This window comes from Polypterus senegalus, chromosome 3, assembly GCF_016835505.1.
Source record: "Polypterus senegalus isolate Bchr_013 chromosome 3, ASM1683550v1, whole genome shotgun sequence".
Classification (NCBI taxonomy): Eukaryota; Metazoa; Chordata; class Cladistia; order Polypteriformes; family Polypteridae; genus Polypterus; species Polypterus senegalus.
The window spans coordinates 7,494,438-7,517,706 of NC_053156.1; positions in this window are offsets into that span (position 1 = coordinate 7,494,438).

Here is a 23,269-nt window from a genome sequence, read left to right on the forward strand (position 1 = left end):
CCTTTACATTATTCAGGTACCCATTTCCTTTATCGTTCCAACCATACCCCTATTAACATGTCTATCAAGGTGAACACCATCGATCAAAGAACTGTCACTTACCGAGTAGTTTCCATGAGCAGAGATGGCACCTACCTTTTCCATTGTCTTTGTTACATATTGCAGGGGCATATCAGGCTCACTCTTGATATCCGGAGGAACATTGTGTCTTACGTATTGAATGACTGGGACAGGTTCAAGGTGTGGACTGATGACAGTACAGGAGATAATTAGACTACACAGGAGCACTAGAAGAGTGAAATGCTTAAGCCCTTCACCTATGGTTCTGCATGTGAGTTGATGGCTGCCGCTGAATTTTGTCGCTTTCAAGTGTACCAAAATAGCCAAATATTTTACACCTTTGGACAGCCGCCATTGCCTCTTAAACATCTTAGAATCACAGGTGACGATTTCAGTAGTGGACACTTTGATGTTTATGAATGTTTAAACTCTCAAACGCTGGATGTGAAGTTATCGATGAAACCGGTTGTATGCTTACAACGCCTTACAGATACCGAATGTCACTTCAACACAAGTCGTACAAATACTGTCGTAATTGAAACAATTCCTGAAACTCAAACCGATTATGACAACAGCAATCCAAGCTGTGAGATTTGAGACAAGATTACTGTTCACATGGCCAACTGTACGTTACATGCTCAAGAGTAAGCTCAGTGCACAGCTTGGTCATATTACAACCGGAGGGCCGAAATGACAATGTGGTATACAATGAGATCCTTAACAAAAAATTATTGGTTTATTTTCCCTCAGTTTAAAAAGGTTGAATTTTCTTCTTAATAAAAATTTTAAGGCAGTACTACGCCGCTGCGAAGTGCGGGAATTTTGCTAGTTCATAATAAAAAGTAAACAGACAGCCAACATATCATACTGGGTTAAAAGCCAGAGAGTAAAATTGTGTTTCTAAATAGGATTTAAAGGCAGTTAGCGAATAAATCTGCCTAATGTGCAACAGCAAATCGTTCCAGAGTTTTGGGGTTGCAACTGAAAAAGCCTGATAACCTCAGAGTTTGCATCGTGCCATGGGAGCACGTAAAAGCATCTGGTCTGCTGACCTGAGAGAGCGAGACAGGTGGTACGTAAGGGTGCAGCAGTTCTGACAAATAAGATGGGACACAACCATTTAAAGATTTAGAAACAAATGCAAGGATCTTAAAATGGATTTGAAAATGAACTGGAAGCCAGTGAAGAGAAGCCACAATTGGGGTAACATGCTCATGCTTTCTTGTGCCAGTTAAAAATCGAGCAGCGGCATTTTGCACCAGCTGTAGGAGAGCAATGGAGGCCTGGCTAATTGCAAAAAGAAGCGCATTGCAATCATCTAGACAAGATGTTATAAAAGCAGGTATCCCTGTTTCAAGGTTGAGTTTTGACAGCTGCCTCAACTGGAAAAAGTAACATTTTACCATTGCATTCACATGGCCATCAAGTTTTAAAGTGGGATCCATTTACACACCTTAATCTGTGATCATGGATTTCTCAAATTGAGCCACAGTGGAAAGGTCAATGCAGGGCATCCCACTGGTACCATTGGGTCTATATAGCATGACTTCTGTTTTGTTCTCATTAAAATTTTAAACAATTAATGCCATCCAACTCTTTATGTCAATAAGGCAATCAAACAGGGGCTGGACAAAACATGGACTTTGGTGCTTCAGAGGGAAATAAACCTGACAGTCGTCTGCATAAAAATGACAGGAAATACCTTGTTTCTGAAAGATAGCACCGAGTGGCAGCAGGTACAAGGAGAACAGAGGAGGTCCCGGGATGGAGCCCTGTGGTACCCCCCAGGGGAAGGCAACAGAGGTGGAAGTAAAATCATCAATGCTGACACAAAAATGTCTATCTGAGAGATAAGGACCTAAACCATTGAAGAGCTGAACCCGTGATGCCCACCTACTTTTTTAGCCTGGAGATGAGGATCTCATGGTCAATCGCGTCAAAGGCAGCTGGTAAATCCAGAAGCATAAGTAGTACACAGTCACCAGAGTCCACTGTTAAAAGAATATCATTAAAAATCCTTAACAGAGAGGACTCAGTGCTGTGGTGAGTTGTAAACCCAGACTGGAACACTTCCAGAATTGCATATTCGTCCAGAAAGGACTTCAGTTGGGTGTAGATGACTTTTTTCCAAGAGTTTGAATAAAAAAGGTAGTTTGGAAATAGGTCTAAAGTTAGACATAACAGAGTGGTCCACACCCATTTTTTTCAGCAGAGGTTACACAACAGCATGTTTAAAATTTTTAGGCACCACACTAGAGGTTAAACTACTATTAATAATTGTAAGAATAGAAGGACCCAAGGTAGAAAAGACCTCCTTAAGAAGTCGAGGAGGGACAACATCAAGGGGTGTGCCAGGTGAGTTCATACTGGAAACCAGCTGCTTTAAAAAGGGGAGAGTGACAGGCTCGAAGTGGTCAAACACAACCAAACAGGGTATCAAAATGGATGGATCATGAGAAGGTGATGAAATGAGGGCACTATTGCTTACAACCTCTTCAAAAAAAGTCAAGAAATTTAATGCATGTTTCCCTAGAAGCTTCCAGAAAGATAGGTTCATGAACATTAAGAACAGAACTCAATGTGTTAAAAAGTACACAGGGGTTGTGACAGTTCAAACCAATAACTTCAGAAAAACATTTTGATCTTGCAGCTTTCAAAACTTTCTGAAATGACATCTTTGACTCTAGCATGTCATTTAAAGCGCACATTACAAAATTGTTTCTTCCATCTTAAAAATATTGGGAAATTAAGACATTTTCTAAATATGTGGAATACTGAGAAATTAATTCATGCATTTATTTCTAGTAGGGTTGACTGCTGGAATTCGGTGTTCACTGGATGTTCAAATTGTTCTTTATACAGTCTCCAGTTAACACTACAATCACCAGAGCCTACGAAAAAACTCATAGATTCGGCCCACCTTAAATCTGTTCACACCTCTCCCTCAGCGCCTTTTGTCCTGTAAATATGCCGATTAAGACAAGCAGCAAGCAGCCTGCTATCCCATCCCCCCAGCGCCGCAGAATGGAAGTGCTGGAGTTTTAGAGTGGAAATAATAGATTGTTATTTGGAACACATAAATTTCATGTGTGTATCGTTTCTACAATCTGTATAAACACATTGCTAAAACAGAAACGTTTTTCATATTTTAGTAGTAAATGACAAAATGTTGCCATAAACTATATAATGTGTAAAGCCTGAAGTCCAGAGATCAAATAAACACTTTCACAAAAGGTTCAAGGGTAAAACAAGAACTTCCATGGCGTAGCCATTAGTGAGCTGCTCTTGTTGTTAATATTATAAAGTACACACATACATTTGGTTTGTGTCTACAACAGACTGTGGACATTTAAAGGACTTGTAAAAGTTACCGTTTTTCACTTTTATTCTCTCAGTCACAATCACGATACACACTACTGCCCCACCATCCAGGGATCTGACGCTGTTACTTTTTATCTGAAGCTGGGAATAAATGTATATGTGAGGTGTGTTTTGAGGCAATGGAACTGGACATTCTCTGATCTGGAGGGATAGAAGCTGACACACAAACACTGGTGAATCTGCCTTCTTCGTATCTCACCGTCACTTGATTTTTTGTATTTAGTTTTATTGAGTGTTCCTGCTCACTCAGAATTAGTATGCATCTTATGGTCTATGATGTCAAAAAAAAAACAAAGACATAGGTATATACGATATTTGGAATTATTCATAATATGACCTGTATAGTAAATTTCGGAAAACATTGTGGCACAGATGTAACATTATTCATATTATTTATGTTCATTCGCATAACATCTTGTGGTTGTAATCAGTGACCGCATGTTTTTTTTTTTTCCCCAATCTTGTCAGTCCCCACATTTTGGTGCACAGTGCTGTTTCTTTTGTACTCCAGGACATGCAGAGGAAAGAATAGTGCAGAGAGGTCAGTTCAGCGCTATACGCAATCATTACATTCAAACGTTAACAGTTCACACACACGCCTTCCTATACATTTACGACATGTCTGCCTGTTGCAATGCACACACTTCTCTCTATGATTTGGTTGCTATTATACACTAACTCAGTTTACTTTCCTGGGGAATGCGGCTGTTTTGGAACAGAAACTTCTTGATGTTGCATCCTACTTTTCTTTTTCCATCGCCTTTTCTAGTAAGATGTGATGATGAATTTCCTCTGCAAGGTGAGCAATGAACACTGTTCTTTTCTCAGTGGCCCCCGTGCATGCCTTGTACAGTACATGTGCATTGATTGCTGCCAGCATGTTGTAGAACACAGCAACTGGCCACTTGAGTGTTCCTACTTGCACTGAATAAGTTCACACCTTCTGGTGCACAATGTCAATGCAGCACACAGAAAAAAAGAAAGAGACAAATATATGGGACATTGGGTATAAATTTATTGTACTTGTAAAACGTAGCTTTTTTCAGTTTTAGTTTCTCAATCATGATCACGCTGTACCCCCAATCTGACTGTTACTAACAGCGGCAGAATACAGTGCATCCAGAAAGTATTCACAGCACATCACTTTTTCCACATTTGTTATGTTACAGCCTTATTCCAAAATGGATTAAATTCATTTGTTTCCTAAGAATACTACACACAACACCCCATAATGACAACTTGAAAAAAGTTAACTTGAGGTTTTTGCAAATTTATTAAAAATAAAAAAACTGAGAAAGCACCTGTACATAAGTATTCACAGCCTTTGCCATGAAGCTCAAAATTGAGCTCAGGTGCATCCTGTTTCCCCTGATCATCCTTGAGATGTTTCTGCAGTTTAATTGCAGTCCACCTGTGGTAAATTCAGTTGATTGGAGATGATTTGGAAAGTCACACAACTGTCTATAGAAGGTCCCACAGTTGACAGTTCATGTCAGAGCACAAACCAAGCATGAAATCAAAGGAATTATCTGTAGACCTCCGAGACAGGATTGTCACGAGGCACAAATCTGGGGGAGGTTACAGAAAAATTTCTGCTGCTTTGAAGGTCCCAATGAGCACAGTGGCCTCCATCATCCGTAAGTGGAAGAAGTTTGAAACCACCAGGACTCTTCCTAGAGCTGTCCGGCCATCTAAACTGAGCGATAGGGGGAGAAGGGCCTTAGTCAGGGAGATGACCAAGAACCCGATGGTCACTCTGTCAGAGGTCCCCTGTGGAGAGAGGAGAACCTGCCAGAAGGACAACCATCTCTGCCTGCTAGTGCCTGCTAACTACATTATGCGAGTTGAACTTCAAAGTCCAAAGCATGATTAGAAAATGTGAGAATAAAAGACGAAACTAAACCGGACGATAAATTGTAAACAACAGTTTTAAACTTGTAGACACAAGTCTGGTTTGTTCTTACATAACCAGATAATTGTTTTTTACATGACTTTGATTCCTATTTATTCTCTTCCAAGCCCTTCCCCACTCTGCCTGCGGCCTCCCATACACCTTGCTATTTTCGTTATACTGCGACGGTTGTTTCCTAAGCCTTTGTTATAAAATGAACAACAGTATCTTCTCTGTCGACGGGTTTTTGTACAACATCATCTCTCTTCCACGATCCGGCAACTGTCTGTTTCTATCAGTGGGTTATTGTAGCAGTACTGTCTCTTTCAAATGTACTAGCCTCCAATTCCTGTCTTTACTTTTCTTTCTCCAACTACCCAATCGCCACACAATTAGCTCTGTAATAGACGTTAAGCCATCTGTAAGCTTACAACGACGATTCTTCAAAACTTTTAAGGAACATTGAAATATCTTCATATTACGTGTATAATTATTCTATTCATCTATCCTTCCAGTGTCGCGCCAGCCTTAGTAAATATACAGCGTGAGGCAGGAACAATACATGAACTTGCTAGCGCGGTGGCACCGTGTCCTCACATGTTTAATTATTAACAATACAGATTATTTAAATGAAGTTAAAGTTTTATCTGTATAATATAATCAACATATTTTTCTGCATTTCATCTTAAAAATGATATTGTCATCATATGTAAATACATGCTTTATAAAGTGGCTCAGGTTGTGCGATATTATAACTATAGTGCAAGTTTACAGTGGGGTGATTGTACTTATAAGTATAAAAAGTTCTACAAGGAGCAATTGGTTGAGTGTGTTTATGGTTCTTGGGATGAAACTATTTCTGAACCACAAGGTCTGTACAGGAAAGGCTTTGAAACGTTTTTGCCGTGGCTGCGGCAGCGTGTGCTTGATGCTGTATAGCGATAATTCTCTTTCCGATCAGCTGCTGCTGTGATTCCCCACTCAGATACAGTGATATAAATACTCCGAGTGGTGCAGTGAGAATAATATGGAAAATGATGATCCACTGTGGCAACTCCTAACGGGAGCAGCTGAAAGAAGAAGAAGAAGAAATTGCAGTGAGAATAACAACGCTAATGCAGCTATGGTATTTAGAATAGTTTGGCCATTCCGTGGACCATTATATTGTTACAGGTCAATTACAATCAGATGCATTAAATTAATAAGCAATATGCGGTTTTTTTCAATGTATTTATAAAGGTGCGTCAGTAATGTGGATCTAAAAAAGAAAGATAAACCACACAGGAACAGTTGCACTGCTTCGACGCTGGGTGCCGCCAGTCTGCAAAACCTAGTGGAGAAGTTGCGTACGACAAGGTATGAGGTACCGTGAAAATGTGCATGGCTTTACGTCAAGTTTAGGTTTTATACATCGCAATTTGAACGTGGAAACGTTCTTACCCAACATTTCTGTGCGTTTATACATGAGGCCTCGGGACTGTAAAGGAACTTCTGTCAGAATCCTGTTTGTAGACATCAGCTCAGTTTTTAACACCATTGGGCCTGCGCTGCTGTTAACTAAACTTCTACACACTGAACTGAATCCTACCATCTCTAAATTGATTTACAGTTTTCTGATAAACCCCAAACAGTACGTTTGTGTGGGTTCCCACCTCTCAGACTGTCTCCATTTTAGCACAGGTGCCCATCAAGGCTGTGGAGTTTTCTCCCCTACTTTATTCCTTGTACATCAATGGCGGCTATTAATCTTTCAGTAAATATCATTTAGTTTGCAGATGACACCACCATTATTGATCTAATAACTAATGGCAGAGAAGCACATTACAGAAAAGAGAGGTCTTGTCTTGTGCGTTGGTGAGCTTCAACATCCTGGTGCTCAATTCCACTAAGACAGTGGAAATGGCCATTGACTTTCACAAAGAGCAGTCACAACCTCTGACACTAGAAATGAATGACTCAGCAGTCAGTATGGTGGAATCCTTCGAAGTTCTGAGTACAACTGTCACACCACCAACATCACTAAGAAGGCACAGCGGTGATTGTACTTCTAACTCCAACTAAAGAAATTCAATATTTTCCAGTCAATCTTCCAATTGTTGTTTGATTTGGCTCAGCAATGGCACACTCCAAAAATAAATAACAGTGTGTGGTGAGGTCTGCTATGCTCTTCCATCTGTGGCAGACCTGTAGACATCTTGTGTCACTAACCATGTCATAAGGACCACCTCACCAGCTCATCACTTGTTCCATAAACTCCTCTGTGGTAAACGCTTCAGGTCAATTACAACTGTGCAAATGGAGAGGCCTGAACATTCTTTTCATTTCCAAGAAGAGATGACAACACTCAAATGAGTGAAGTTTACCACATTAGCAATGGTGGCTTGTGTCTATAATTAGTGCGGGTGCTGCTCCAGAAAATTTTTAGCCTTTGTTTTAAAATTGTGTAAAAGGAAACAAACATGTATGAAAAGAAAATTTATTCAAAAACTTGATGAAATCCTAAAAGAACAAAATCAAACATTTTTTACTTACTATAACCTAAATTGTTACAGTTCAAGCTTGATCTATTCATTCAAAAATGAAATCCATTCTTCTTGTTTTAATTTGCGCGAAAAGATCAATAATTTTCTCCTTGATCTCAAGATGACAACTGAGGAAATTTTTCTCCATTGAAAGCACTGCAAGTGCATTTTGTCTTTCTGAATTCATAGTGCTTCTTAGAAAAGTTTTTATTCTTTTCAATGTTGCCTCTGATGTAGTCATGGGAACTGTCAAGAGGATTTTTATCAGTTTCGTAATTTCACTAAGAACGTCATCTAGATTATTTTACAAGATAAATTTCAGCAGCTCAATTAATTTGCAATATTCATGAACATCAGACCTACAATAGAATACTTTTAGTTCAGTTTCAAGCTTTTCTTTGTCAATCATGGGATATGCTTCAGTGGTCAGTACTATCTCTTCTGTAGGATGTGCATTCTTAGAACTAGTGAAGCATTTCTTGTTGAACAATTTAGCAGCTACTAAGTGTTTAGTGGAAGAAAATCTGTCCATTATATCAACACATATACAGTCACACACTTCCTTAGCTTCTGCCATGAGTGTCTTTGAAGGATTCTCACAGTACTTTGAGTTTCTTAATTCTAAAATAGCAGTTTTGAAATGTGTTATATATTCATTATCTTTAAACACACTAATTTCTCGCGATTGCATTTGGTTGTAAATTATTTCAACATGAGGCATAATCTGATGAAAAAGCTCTAACCAAAACTTGAAATTATCATTAATTCAGGTATTTTAAAATTCCTGTTGCTTCTGCAATGGTTTGATCTGCATTTGATGTTGACTGAATTTCAGTAAGCCAGTTTTTTTAAAGGTTGCAAATTTAGCTGGAAGCAGGATAATAATCTAATTCTACACTTTATCACATTCAAGAATATGATACACGGTTTTCAAGCACAACACACACGGAGTAAAAAAAAAATCCACTACCTTCCACCAGCACACCAGGGTCGGCACTACGGGAGCGACGGTGCTCTATCTCTCTCCCTCGCAGCCTCGCGTGCAGCTTCCTATGTGCGCATGCGCACAACAGCCAAACACCACGCCGCTGGAACTGTGAAGTTTCATACAAAGATTTTTGTATCTTTTTCATAAACTGGGGGATGGCTACTGACATTAAGCTTAAGGATTATATATTGTACAAGTATAAAGAAAGAATTAAAGAAAAAAGGACTTATATTAAATGTTATCGATAATATCAAGTGGAAATAGAGGGTGCTGCAGTTCCACAGCCGCCACTGCACATTAGCAGTGTTTTTAAAAGACTCTAATATTGTTCTTTTAAGTTCAAGAATAAAGAAAGTTTGAAAGGACTTTCTGTGCAACTCTGGTTTCAAAATTTGACAAATGGTAGCAGAAGTGGGGCTGCAAAAAATGGATCGAAAGCAAAATGTCGAGGATCTACGAGTTTTTTTGTAGGCTCTGGTAATTCTAGTGTTAAGAGTCTTGCTCACAGGCCCAGCAGAGTAGGATCTCTTTTTGGCAGAGACAGCGATTCGAACCGGTCACCTTCTGGATACCAGCACAGACCCTTAGCCTCAGAGCTTTATTCTAATACAAACAAGAACAGCAAGGTTATTTATTCAACCGGGAGCTACTACTTCCCTACACACAGCAAACGAACAGGTATGGGGTCAAGTTAGAATGTTCCATGCATCACCCATCCGATGACGGACGTGTTTCACTGGGAAGGCTGTGACCTTGCAATTGCCTCAGTAATGGACAAGCAGCTTTCGCCAGACATGTCAATGGCGTTCTGCCATGCAGCCCTGTTGGGAAGGGTCTTAAATTAGCTGAGTAGCCTCAAATACCCCCATCCCTTAACTTTAGCCACACTGCTGTGGACAAAGCGACCAAGCCGAGCTCAGCCAGATGTGAGAGAACATCAGTGCTGATGTGAGCAGCCTTGGGACGGTGGTGAAGATCAAAAGTAAACAGCTGTAACCTAATAATCCACAGAGTGAGCCGGGCATTCGCCTCCTTCTGTCTGTAGAGCCACTGAAGTGGGGTGTGGTATGTCACATGGGTAAACCACACAAGTACTAATGGAGGGCCTCGACTTCCCACAACATTCTGGCTGAGTAATTACGTTCCCTGGGAAGCAGCTTCCTACTGAGAAATGTGACAGGATCTTCCTTCCCATTGAAACATTGAGAAAGCACCAAACCCCAATCCGAAAGCATTTGCATCAGTCTGCAGAACAAATTCCTTCAAAACGTCTTGATATCCCACAGGTCTTAGCTCCTGCAGAGTGCCTGTCTCTGTGATGGATAGAGAGGAGCACACCACAGACACTATCAATGATGGAGCCTGGTTTGAATTTGAACCTGAGTTGTCCAGTGAGATGGAAGACAAATCCTCAAGTGAGAACAGCTGGCTGACTTTACCACCCAGTCACTTGCGTCGTCAACCTCCCCAAACTTCTTCTTAACATTCGTAAATGTGCCCAAAAAGTGAAAGCAAATAGAAAGGTAATGGGTTGTGCAAATCAGAGATACAAACTGACTATTTGAGGAGCTGCCACAGATGATGCAACACCGACACATCTAAATGTGTGAGGCTTTTCAGTCTCTTAATGGCTCTGTGGCTGTGTTTGTTCTGCTCTCTTCTTTCCTGGGTTTTATCTTCAATTCAGCAGATGATGACTTTTTAAAGATTGTGAGGGCCAAGTTGAACACCTCTAGCAGCTCTCTGTCTAATGTTATTTTCACAGACCACATTAATACACGTCTATGAGTTGAGCATAAACAAACATAACCAATGGTTCAAGAGCTTCTGTTTTGGAAAATCCAAAAAATGTTTTAAAGATTTAACCTTCTAAATCCTAATAATCTGGAAAAGATGTCTGTCTGCTCTTCAGACTGCAGAAGAGATCTTCTCAGAGTCAAACGGCCCTCTGTCTGTAACAGCTCATCCTCCTTTTATGTGTACAAGAGCTGCTCCTTGGAAAGAGTGCTTACAGTTAAATTATACAGCAAAATTGTTTATAATCCAATGAACAATTTAAATAATGTGATAAAAAATATGCTGAAATCATTTTACACTGTCTTATACTTGATCTTTTTATGTTTTGTTCTCTCCTTGATTGTTAGAACAACACTATAAAAACGAACATCTTCACTATATTAGTGTACCTGGCCAATAAAGACAATTCTCTGAAGGGAGACACTTTAACAACTTCATTAGGGTAACAGATGGTGTAAACCACAGCTCATCTGCCTGCGAAAGGAAGAGCCGTCAGGGGAATAAATAAAATAAAACTCAGTACTAACTGGAGAAACCTGAGAAGAGAACTGACACCAGAGAGCAAACTCAAGGAATTTAACACAAAATGACTTTAGCTGTGAATATTCATATAATGGAATTTCAAATGAACACACTTGATTACAATCATGGAATACGATGAACTGAATCAAATTTAGGATCTGAGTGGACAGTAACAGCATTGTTTAGGTTAGTGACACAACTTGACACAAAGAACTTTCACATGTTTGAAATCAACCGGTCAAGGTTTATCTAAACACACGGAAATCAAGCATCAGGTCTTTTTTAATAAATATTGAAAAAGACATTTGTGATGTGTGGAGAGTGATGTGTTCAAAGAGAGAAGACAGCAGAAGATAGACCCATTTTGTTGAATCAATACACACCTTTATTCTTTTTCAGTCTCGGTGAGTAGCCAGACTCCGCAGCACCTGTCAGCTCAAAACGCTCAGGGCCACCAGAGTCTCGTTCCTCTTTTCTTACAGACTTTTATAAGTTAGCTGTCATGTAGACATCATGCCAACATCCTGAGTAGCAGACATACAGCTTAGATAAAAAATCACTTCTAGCTTAAAATTTAAGCAAGAATTTTTTGATTAGATAGATAGATAGATAGATAGATAGATAGATAGATAGATAGATAGATAGATAGATAGATAGATAGATAGATAGATAGATAGATAGATAGATAGATACTTTATTAATCCCAAAGGGAAATTATTTAATTTAATATAACAATTATTAATGAGTCATAAGACTCTTCCTTAAAGCGTGCATTTTAAAAGATTACTTCTTCACATATAAAGTTTTATCTGGCTCCCCTTCTTCTTCAGTGGGAAGAAGTGTGGCTGGGTTTAAAGTGGAACATCTTTCAATTGTGACATTTCACAGAGTACTGAGTATATTTTGATAGTGTATTGCCCTAGCAGTAATGAGATGTGAAGTTTTGGCCTGTACTAAACTGGAGTGTATGGCGTGAGGCACCTTTAATGTTAGGGGGCTCATGCGCATTATATCTGTACTGGCTAGCACGGCTTCTGTTGTGGCTGACACTGCTCTGAGACAGGTTGGAAGTCCCTTAGCCACTGGATCCAATATTTTCGAAAAATAGGCTATTGGCCATTATTTTTCTCCATGGAGCTGAGTCAGTACTGCATTCATATATCCCCCCTTTTCATCCACAAACAGAATTAATGGACGAGAATAGTCAGGGAATCCTAAAGCTGGTGCAGAAAGTAATGCACGTTTTAAATCACATAGAGCCTTTTCAGCCTGCTCATTCCACTGTATATGACCAGAAAGAGGAAGTTCAGCTGTGTTAGCTAGATTTTGTAAAGGCTGTGCTCTTTCAGAGAAATTTAGAATCCATTGTCGACAGTAACCAAGAATGACCAATACAGACATAACCTGTTGTTTTGTGACCAGTCTGGAAAGATTTTGGATGGTATTTATGCGATCATTGGATAGAGCTCTGGTACCACATGTTATGTCATGACCCAAATATTTAACAGTTGTCTGAACTAGCTGAAGCTTCGTCTTGGACACCTTGTGTCCATTTTCTGCAAGATATCCCAAGAGCAATTCAAAATCTTGTGTGCATGCATCTTCTGTGTCACTGCACAGCATCAAATCATCCACATATTGTATTAATACACTTCCTCTATTTGGCCAAAATCCTTCTAAATTCTGCGCAAGTGCTTGACCGTTTACAGAAGGAGCCCCTGTACAACCTTGTGGCATAACAGTCCATGTCCAATGGCTATTTTGAAAAGTGAAAGCAAACCAAAACTGAGAATCAGGATGTACAGGAATAGAAAAGAAAGCATTTGCTCAATCAATTATTAAGAAATAACGAGCTGTCGCAGGAATCGTAGATAGAATAGTGGAAGGGTTAGGGACAATCGGTGCCCTAGGAAAAATAGCAGAATTAACTTATCTGAGGTCTCGTACAAAACGCCAAGAGCCATCAGCCTTTTTTACAGGCAGAATAGGAGAGTTTACAGGCGAATATTTGATAGGGATTATAGACCCTCTTTCTATTGTGCATGGCAAGGGCAGAAAGATGATTTGGGGAAAACCACTAGGGGTTCACAATTAGCAATCCTGCCGAAGTCGTTTTTCCCCTGTGACCAGACAGAGTCAGGAATACAGGAGAGCCATGGAAACGAATCAGTTTGTAGTGAGCAAAGAGATCGTGGAAGGTGACAGAGGGAACGGACGACCGGCAGGTCAATCTGAAGTAAAACCTTAGTCATGAGGTGATCTGGGGTGTCAAAAACACCAGGTGCAACATATAGCCAATCAGTCCTATCGATACATTGCTCTACCCATGGACCTAACTCAACCAATTTAATGGAAGGAATCTTAGCCAGAGAGATATGGGGAACTGACCCTCCCAAATAAAAGTTATTCTGAGTAGATGTAAGGTGCACAGAGGCCACTGCTTTTGAGGAGGAAATGAAAGCACAGGGGACATAAAGTGTTTCAGGACATGTTACAGAAGAAAGGAAAGACTCTAACCAGGGCATGTCAGCTTCATTAGGGAAATATTGGGCAGTGCAATGTACAGTTTCTGGGGTCTGTAGGTGAGGGAAAAGGCTTGAGGGAAAGGTATGTAAGGCTTTGAGAAGAAGGGTGTGCAGGGAAATGTCCAAAGTCCAGGCCGCAAAGGAAGGATGGTGTTTCTCAATTGATTGGCAGAGGAGCTGTGGGATGGAGCAGTAGAACCCTTGTTCAGTTAGTGAAATGGAAACAGACAGTTTTGTCATGAGATCTCTTTCGAGAAGATTTACTGGACACAAATGGGTCAAAAGAAAACGATGAGTCAACGGAGAGCTGTCAAGGTTGAGCTGGACTTGCAAAGGCTTAGGAACCAGCAGAGTGTGAGGTTGTCCTGAGGCTGTGAGTACTTATACAGTGTCCTTCGAGGCGGGGACCTCCACTTGTGACAAAGTGGAGCGCGTGGCCCCAGTGTCCACTAGGAAGGCAGATTCCTTTCCATTGATAATCAAAGTCAATAAAGGATCAGTTTCAGAATGACGAGTGAGTAAAGGAAATTGCGAGGAACAGCTGGGGGTCCCTACGATTTCCTAGGACCAAGGAGTGTCATTGGGCTCGGGGAGAGGGGGTGGCGGAAATAGATGCCTGTCCGGGCAGTCACGCCTGAAATGTCCAGGTTCACTACAGCCAAAGCAAACATATGAGGAAGTGCCCTGAGGATTGAAAGGGCTTTCGTTTGAGTTAGAAGACTGGAACCCGCAGCCTCTTCCATGGCCTCTACCTCGGTTAAAGATTCCTTGTCCTCTCTCCCCTCTGCCCCTTCCGTTATCGACGCCTCCAGAAAAATACTGTAATTGTGCAGCTAATAACTTGGTCTGAGCATCGGATTCCTTTTGTTTAGATTCTCTCAGCATGTTCTGCATGTCTTTTTACTTTGTCAAAAGTGGCACTCTCCCACCCAATGCAGGAGGTGTGGACTTTATTTTGAATATCACTGCGAAGACCAGACACAAAAGGTGGAACAGCTGCTCGGTTTCGTTCTTCCTGTACCTCCAGGCCAGAATGATTGGCCATGAGATCTTGAATTCGGTGTGCCCACTCGTCAACAGTCTCATCTTTACGTTGCTTTGCGGCTGAGATTAGGAACCAATCTGTCCCTTTTTTATATTTCTTTGCTATGTCAGTCTTTACCAGTTCCCAGTGTGCTTGGATATTGGCGTTCTCGTCTGCAGTTCTTTGCAGGCTTTGGTCCCATTGCCATGGATTGCCATCCGCACGCTGACCATGACTAACAGTAGCCCAGGTGGTTCCCAATTTTCTACGCAGGACCTAGTTCCACTCAGCGGCGTTGGGCTTGTACATATCATCGAGTTGTTGGAGCTGTTCCACAAACTTTAAACCACCGACTCCTTTGGGGTCAGGTAATTCGGCCATTATATCTTTTAATTCCTGGATGTCCCAATTACGATGTATCATTACAGTAGTGGGATTATTGGGTCCTGCTGCTGCATCAGGGTCATGTTGGGGATTTGGAACTTGCATCAAGGAGCAGGAATACTCTGGGTGTAATGAAGTTGAATCCCAATTGGGGGCTGTTGTGTGATCGCAATGCTTGGCTTCTAGTATGGCCAGAAATCGGGGAATGAAGTGAAGCATGTGTCTGGAGTGAATCATCGGCTACTGGAGGTGCCGATGGGGCATTTGGAAGGGAAGGAGAAGGTGGGGGTTGATAAGGAGGTGGGGAGTGAATAACTGGTAAAGGGGATCCTTCTTATCTGATTTCTTTCTCCTATTTTCTGGGTACGGCTCTGTCTTAGTCTTTTGCAAGGCTAATAACATCTCTTCTTTTTCTTTAAGTGTTTTAATTTCACCGAAAAGTGTTTCATTTCTCTTCTAGGCTGCCTCTAAGGTATGGTCTTTAATAACTAGTTCCCATCTATCAAACATATCAATCCGGTAAGGTCCCCTATTGCAACAACCCTGCGTGTTACGGCACAATATCTTTCTAATTTCCTGGATTTCTGAAATGTCTCAGTGCCATCCACTGGCCATCTTCCCTTTCGACTTTTCCCCAAATAATCCTCCTAACAGAGACTTGTTTTGTTCTAGGGCAACCCCCTTCACCAGTTTACTTTGACTTTCCAATTATGAGCTACAGCCGCCTGCGTCCAAGCAGATCAGCCCTCTTTGGGTTCCACCCTCCGGCTCACACCTCTCCCGGATCAGTACTCTGGTGACTTTGTGGCTTTAGCAGGCTGACAGTCTGTTTGGCCCAAGTCCGGGATATTTGAAAGGTCAATGCCAATCCCTTCGCAATGTTGCCTCCTAGCTGGTAACCGCTGATGGTGTCCGTCACAGGTTAACCCATTGGAGATGGTGCGAGACCTATCCAAGGGCAACACTTTTATTCTCTTGTGTTTTCCCTTGGGAATCCGAGATTCCACTTGCACTTTTTACTGAGGGACGCAAGTATTGCTCAGCCACAGCAAACTGTTCTCGACATACATTCCTTCCCAAAACTGGTTTCGGGGATCCCCAGGTCTACTCGCCAAGTTCCAGTTCTGCCAGGAAATCTCCCAGTGTTCTGTCTGAACCCGTCAATTTGTATTGGAGGAGGACGACAGTCTCTCACGCAGGACATCGTCCGAGACAGGCCAGTCCTAAAGTTTGCCGGAGCTGGTCCTTCTGACCCGGCCGGAGTCGGTCCTTTTACCTGTCCTCTGGACGATCCTGCTCAAGGGATGGACCGTCCATCTCCGCCCCACGTTGGGCTCCAGAAAACTGTGGATGCAGGTTCAAATAGAGAAGACAGCAGAAGATAGACACATTTTGTTGAATTAAAACACACCTTTATTCTTTTCGAGTCTCGGTGAGTAGCCAGACTCCACAGCACCTGTCAGCTTAAAACGCTCAGGGCCAGTAGAGTCTCATTCCTCTTTTCTTACAGACTTTTATAAGTTAGCTGTCACGTACACATCATGCCAACATCCTGAGTAGCAGACATACAGCTTAGATAAAAAATCACTTCTAGCTTAAAATTTAAGCAAGAATTTTTTGATTATTAATGAGTCATAAGACTCTTCTTAAAAGCGTGCATTTTAAAAGATTACTTCTTCACATATAAAGTTTTCCCAAAATACAGTTATTTGTCATCTTTGTGGTTAGGCCTACTTCCCTTTACCTTTTGAGACATGCTATTCTTGTTTTCTGCGTACTGGCTAATTTTGAACATTCAAGGGTGCAATTGAAGGAATGTTACACCCAAGAATTTAGGGAACAGAATAAGTGACAGAAATTATACTGTCTTTTAAACTACATCTTTGTTCATAATAATTTCTTTTTTCCACCGATGCAATTCTTACTAAATCATTAATTTCAAAGATATACTTGTTAATACACATCAATGAACGCACACCTCTGTATTATGTCATTATATTTATAAATGACTTACAAAATAACTAAACACTTTCTGTGTTTGAAGCAGCGGGAGCCATTGTGCTCTACAACAACCCTGCAGCCATTTGACAAATGAAGGAGAAAGAAAGCCTGAACAATGTGTGTTGTGTCTATCAAAACAAATAAATATGTACGTATGGAGTATTTATCTAAGCATAAATAATAAGAATAAAAGGCTGACAGAAACTACAGGGCTGAAAAGTGAGGAAGTACAATGACAGATGAAGAAACCCAAGAACTTGACATCAGACAGAAAAGGAAATAAGTTGTCGCCAATATACTAACAACCCAATAGTGCTTCACTCTAGTGATGGGAACTCCGGCTCTTTTCAAAGCTTCGGCTCTTTTGGATCGGCTCCCTTTAAAGAGCCGGCTCTTACGGCTCCCGAATGGCTCTTCGTTTAGTATCATTTGGATGCTTATATTTTAGCCTAATTAAGCAATTATGGTTTGTGTATAAAAATTTCTCATTTATTGTTTTCAGACATTACGTATTTTTATGCATTTTTTCATTACAAACAATACACAGTTACTATTGTTTAACATTTTAATAAAAGCTTTAAATTAACAACTTAACACAAAACCACAGCAAACAAATTAAATAAAGGCCAAACTCAGCAACAATGCAACACTATGACTCTTTGAATAAACGTTTTTAGGCCAGGTTGGCATTCAGAAATGCCAGATGCCTCAGCTTAGATGGGCTGATGTAATTTCTCCTCTCCGTGATTATTTGTCCTGTTTTTGACTCTTTCTGAGGGGAGCGATGTAGCGACAATGCAAAGTCTTCCTACCAGCACTGCAGCAGGAGTACTTGGCTCTTTTCCAGGGTCAGTGGATGGCAGGAGAGAGGGCACGCTCTCCTCCAGTTGCACGGATGGGTGGGAGGTTCTTATATGTCTGTGCAGGTTTGTTGTTGACCCTGCTCTAATGGATATTTTCATATTACAAATTCTGCACTTAGCTTTGCAGTCTCCAATATCACTGAAATGCAGACAGATGCTGCTTCTTTTTTGGCTTTCACTCATTTCTTCACTCTTCTTTTTTTCTTCACGATGCGCTTGCATTTAAATCTGGCTCCTCGTCTGTTGCAGCAACAGGTACACAGAACGACAGTGTTGCTCTGTGTACCTGGCCTGTACCAACACTCGCTGTCTTCGGAGCGTCTGTCCCCCTTCCTCCCTTCACATAATGGTACGATCCTATTCTGATGTGTCATTCTTGAACGAGATGGCATTATGAGCCAATGTTCTGTGTGCCCATATAAATATAGTCCCACCCCGCCGAATGGATTTTCAGCAGAGCTGAGCAGGAGCGGCTGAAGCTTCGGTTGTTCTCGATGGGCATCGGCTCCTCTCGTTCGCTTCAAAGTATCGGCTGTTAGAGCCGGCTCGTTCGCGAACGACACATCACTACTTCACTCACTCAGAATATGGAGCCAATGTAGGGAGCATTTTAAGATAGAGAAGCTTATATCTGTCACACCTCTGCACAAGAACCACCTTTTTCCACCCTTTCAAATGTACACAGTTTTTAATGTTTGGCAAACATTCGGGATGAGATCACTAAGACATCTGTACATACTGTAGACAAACTCTTCACATCCTACAGACAATTACACTATAAATTTAACTTTCCAGCAGAACATTTCATTCACTACCTTCAAATTCAAAACTTTGTTAAACAGAACCTGTCCAATTTTCCTCACCTTCAACCTCCCTCTATGCTGGAAAAAACAGTGAGAAACCATTTCTGTTATATATAAAACTTTTTAAAAGTCCCTTCATCTCAAAGATCCAAGAGTACAGTGGGGAAAGGATCTCTTACTCAACACTTCAGTGGAAGGCAGCAATGAACAGAATTCACTCGAGCTCCATATGTGCAAAGCACACAATTATTCATTTTAAAATTATATATCGAGCACATCTGTCTCGCTTAAAACTGTCCAAAATGTTTCCAGGGCAAGATCCAACCTGCAAACGTTACAATCGAGCTCGAGCCTCACTGGGCCACACCAAATGAACATCATTCTGGACCAAAATCTTTAACTGCCTTTCAGACAGCCTTGGTGTCACAATCCCTCCTAATCCACTAACAACTGTGTTTGGTGGACTTACTGAGGGGCTTCAAGTGGAGAAGGACAAACAAATTGTAATGGCCTTTACTGCACTACTGGCATGTAGACTTATCTCACTCAATTTGAAGAATCCTAACTCTCCTATTCTAAGTGAGTGGGTAACTGATGTTATATGCTGTTTGCAACTGGAAAAAATGAAATTCGCACTTAGAGGATCTGTGCAAAACTTTTTTCAAAATGTGGCAGGATCTAATGAATAACATTTTAGAATAAGAATTTAAATTGAGGAATCAGGTTTTCTCTCCTCTTTTTTATTATCATACTTATTTTTATACATTTATTTATCTAAATATTTTAGTATTATTAGTTTTACTTTGCTGACCAAGTTCTCTTTCTCATGGGTGGGAATCAATTTGTTTCAAACCTAGTTTTGTTAAACTTGACTTGCTTGTATGGAATGTTATTTGATTTTAATACAATTAATAAAATGTTAAAATAAAAGAGAAAGAGAGAAAAGGAAATGTGATATCCATCCCATGGAATGGTATTCATAGTCATAACCAATACCATCGCTCGGCCGAGTTCATGAACTGCATCAAAATAGATGTGTATATCCCGTGACCAGCCGTGTTACAGGGAGGTTGCAATCCCTGCATCATTTTCCATGGTACATTAGAGTTCCCTCTGTGTCAAACACCACTCAGTTTACACACAAAGCACAGCCATCTGCATGTCCTTGATAGTGTCATGCAACCATCTCACACAACCTTCTCCTGTATATTAGAAACAATTCTTGTGAATTAATTGGTGCATCAAAGACGCAAATGAAGGCAAAGACTTTAAGCAGCTGTGGCTCATCTCAAAGAGTACAGAGTCTTCCAAGGACCTGTTAAATAACCAATCATCGTTGACAAGGCCCCTCGCTCTTGCAACCAATGTGAATGATCCATAGACCATCCCTTTGATTGCTCTAGGGTAATGAAGCCCCTTTAATGTTTAGTAAAAGACCTCTTAGACAATATTGGTATCTTTTTTATTTGTTTTTTCACTATTCATCTCCATGTTGTTTCTTCACACTGGTAATGCTCCGGCAATTCCCAATAAAAATAATCCCTCACTCCAAGTATGTCCTTATTCAGCTTTAACCAGGCTGTCATGGTGGTATCTCTACCCCAATCCAATGTCCATACTTCAGTTTCCTCTCTAAATTCAACTGCATAATTATATGTTGACACAATCATGTCCCTTATATACATATTTGAAAAGGTCCTTCACATGACTCACATACAGATTGTAATTTACTAACCACTCACTAACCACTTACTAACCATAATCTCTGTTGGATGTGTTCAGTGTTAACGGTTGCAGTTCTGTGTGTCTGCTCCATTGCTGTGTCTCTGTGATGCACCATTTAGCATAGGATTTCTACAAGAAGTGGTAATTTTTATTATACACCATCTATTGGAATTACAAATACACTAAAAATGTTTACCAAGTGCCATCTGTTGGAATGAAATAGACAAAGCAACTGGATGAACAACAACAAACAGAAACTTTTATTAAGATGGATATAATGGGCTGGCCTGCTGTTTTGTGGACAGGAAAAATCTGACAGCTGACAGTCTAGAAATCTGCTGTACACATCAGGGCACTATATAACCTGACATTCTCTTAACCATCTTAATGGCTTCTGGTTGAGTCCATTATAACGCCAAAGTCTTTCTCATAAAGAGTACTTTCAAATTTCAGACCTGCCATTGTGTTTTCAAACCTAACATTTTACTTCTTTTGAAGACGTGCAAGTGTCTGACGAAGGGTGGGCTCCCTGTGCAGAGCTGGTTTACAACATGAAGACTGCAGACCTGCTGTCCCCAAAATACATTGCACTATACGAATTATTGATATAAATATGTGACTTGTGACACTACAAGGTGCTTCAGTGACACAAAGAGAGACGAGGGGACCTCACATGAATTTTGTATTAACAGACCAGCTGTGTGTCACGTATGAACTCTTGTGTAGTGAGGACAACTTCACTGTGTGTGTCGGTGAGGAAGGAATGACAACAACACAATACACATGAACTCCCGTTAAGTCGTACGTCTGCCATCATTGAGCAGCTGCTGCTAACTGTTTAATTAAAACTGAACTTGTATGATAGAGATGGCGGTCCTCTCGTAGTTTTTATTGTATGGCTTGGCTTATCTGTAAAATACATCACTTGCTGTTACTGTAAAAAGTGCAGATTTAATGCAACTGAAATATAAAAGTAGTACAGTGAAACATACAATACAATACTGATATACAATAGAAGATTGTTTTGGAGAAACATCATTTCTTGCTTTATTAAGAACTTTAATTTTCCTTATAGTGATAATGGCTAACAGACTCGTGCAGTGCGGTGCTCCTCTGTGCTTCACAACTGACAGATGCAGTTATTTAGTTTAGTTTGATACAAAGTTACAAATCAGTTAAACAGCAAATGTCTTCAAATAAAAAGCACATCAGTTAGCGCTGCTGCATTGGGATTCTGAGAGTTTACCTGCCACTGCCACAGAGAAATGCATGTTGTGTGTTTGATGATTTAAGAAAAGAAAGACGTCCAGTAAATCAGACAAAGACAATCAGCACAACGTCAGACTGACAGAGAGCAACGGGGGGAATACTGTCTGGAATTTAATGTGAGGGTCCGGAAAAGACAAAACACACAGCTGTTACTGTACACTGTATGTGTGTGTGTGTGTGTGTGGGCCTCTCATGAGCACAGGGTGGTCCAGCACACTCCATACAGGAGTCAGAGGGGCTCTGAGCAGCACAGCACAGGATGGAGTGTCAGACCACCACTGGGCACAACCTCAGCTCATCTGAACCTGCTGATTTAATGTGCTGCTCGCTGTGATGAGGAAAGAAAGTCAAAGTGACTGAGAACAAAAAAACAAAAACAGCAGACAGAGGAGAAGAAGGAGACTGCAGAGAGCCAGCAGCTGACCACTGTGGAGCTGTGAGGAGAGACCACCGCAGCCCTGAGCGGCTCCTGACAAACAAATATAATGAAGACATCTGAGATTTGATGAACTCATTAGTGAGTAAGAACTGAAATGAACAAACAAACATCCTGAGAGAATTTGTGAAGAAAACACAGCAGAGAGACGCCTCATGTGAATTACGTCAGCAGAGAGAATATGGCAGTCGCAGGGCCTCAGTGTATAAACATCTCAGTGTGCAGGCAGGACGGCTCAGTCAGGGACAGACATGGAGTTTAAACAACTGAGACTTGGCCGTTGTTATCCTCACAGTAATACATCTTGTCGTAAACTAATTGTTGAAACTGAATTTTATGGACCTTATTACACTTTCTCATGTCTTTTGCTTTTATTCACAGTCTCTGGAAATCTTCTTGTCATCATTTCTATTTCTCATTTTGTTCAGCTGCACACGCCGACTAATCTTCTGATCCTTTCACTTGCGGGGGCCGATTTCTTAGTGGGTTTCTTTGTGTTGCCCTTCTCTTTGCTTTTCCTGTTTGGATGGTTGCTGGTACTATACAGTTATTTATTGTTATTTGTATCAGGCACTTGCAAATATTCTTAATACTGTAGTTGTATATAATGTGGTTTTAATATCCATTGATCGCTACATTGCTGTCTGCCATCCTTTCTTTTACAGCTCAAAAATAACTTTGACTGTTACAAAGGTCAGCATTGCTGTAGTGTGGCTGTTTGCACTTTTAATTACACTCATACTTTTATGTCTTAGTGATATTGTAACAGAGGTATGTGAAGGAGCTTGTGTAGTATTCACTTATTATGAAATGGTCATTTTTATTTTACTCATAACTTTTTTTATTCCTTATTCACTGATGATTGGTTTTTATATCAGAATATTTGTAGTTGCGAGAAGCCATTCAAGAGCCATCAACTGTATGATAGAAAAGAGACAAACTGAGGAGGTGAGTGACAGAAAAATATCAAAACCGTCTGAAAGAAAAGCCGCAAAAACATTAGGAGTAGTCGTGGGGGCTTTTATGATCTGCTGGCTGCCTCTTTACTTTTACAGTCTTTTTGTTGATATTAATAACC